The following is a 1563-nucleotide window of genomic DNA, read 5'->3' on the forward strand; positions in this document are numbered from 1 at the left end:
CTGCTGGGTGGGGCCCAGGGGAGCTGGTGGCAGCCCCGCGGGGCTCAGCAGTGGGCGCTGGACACGACCCTCTCTTCCTTCCCACAAAAAACGAGGGGTTCTGCCGGCATCTGCCAAGCAGCAGAGCCGCGTGTGTGAACTCGCAGCTGGATTATGTTTTTGCTGCCCTGAAAGCAAAGTGATGACTGAATTCTTGAGAAAGAAAACAGATTGGGAAACAGAAGATTGCTCAATGCACCTGCTGGTGAGTCAGAAAGCACAGGCCCAGCACGCTCCCTCAGCAGCGAGTGGCTGCACGACAGGGGTACCCGGAGGAGCCAGGAACGACCCTGGGGGACCACCCCTCCCTTGTCTGGCAGAGAATTCACACACCAGGCTCGGCTCTGGCCTGAGCCACACCACTGCCGAGGGCAGGGAATTCTGACGGTGTTGGGCTGGGTTTGGCACCCGAGTCCTGGCCAGGTACTCGGGGCCAGAGCTGCCCCAACCAGCAGCACCCTCCAGCCCCAGCCTGCCCTGGTGACACGGCCACTGCCAGGAAGGGTCCTGTCACGGATGGCTGTGGCTGGGGGGCTCGCAGGAACAGCTCAGCATTTCCTGCCCAGGGCCAGCAGTGATGGCAAACACTGCCCCAGCAGCGCCGCTGCCGGCAGCAGCTTCGCTACTGAGGGTGTCCGGCAGTGCCAGGCCAGCGCCCGTGTTTGCCAACACGGGTTACAGGAGGCTCCTCCAAAGGAAAATAACATGGATAAACGACATGAGAGGGCGACCCAGACCCAGTGTGTGCATCTCACTGCAGAGACACATGTCCTCCAAACAGCACAGAGGTGTTTTAGAGAACAGACCAAAAGTGGCTGATACTGGCTATGGGGAGAGGTCAATACAGGGAGGCAGCAGTGACCCTCGAGAGGGAATGTTGGTAGAGGCTCAGAGACACCCCCACCCCAAAATTTTGTAGGGCAAGTTGGATTTTGTGAATTCCCTCCAGCTCTCTCCTGCGAGCTGCTCCTCTTCCCTATCTGTACATCTATTTTCAGATGAAGTTTTCACTTCAGCACAGATGTTCAGAACCGGGTTTCATGCAGTAACGATCTGTTCACATCATTTTCCTCTTTGCACCAGAAACCACGAATTGAGGGGCTGGAGCCAGCAGCAGCTGTCGGAGCCGGTGAGTGACACTGGGCGTGTTTCCCCCTTTGCTTACGGCTGCCGATGCCATGGGCACGGTGACCACAGTCACAGGCCCCTTGGCCACCAACGTGTCGGGTTCTCCCTGGCAGCAGCCCGAGCTGTGGCACCGCTGCCACCCCTCAGGGCAGACCCGGCCCCCAGAGCGCCCGCTGTTAAATGCGTCTCTGCCCAAACAGCTGGCGAGCACCGGGCAGCAAAGGCGAGTGCGGAAGGCGAGGGCCGGCATCGAAAAAAGGGTGTGGGAATGGGAGGGAAGGGACCAGCAGAGCCCCTCCGCGGTCACGGAGCTCAGTGCCCTGACACTGCCCCGAAGCACAGCCCTGGGCAGCTCCCCCGGGATGTGCCAGCCAGCACAGGAGCTCCGGGAGGGGC

The sequence above is a fragment of the Corvus brachyrhynchos genome, unplaced genomic scaffold (genome assembly GCF_000691975.1).
Source record: "Corvus brachyrhynchos isolate BGI_N302 unplaced genomic scaffold, ASM69197v1 scaffold544, whole genome shotgun sequence".
Lineage (NCBI taxonomy): Eukaryota > Metazoa > Chordata > Aves > Passeriformes > Corvidae > Corvus > Corvus brachyrhynchos.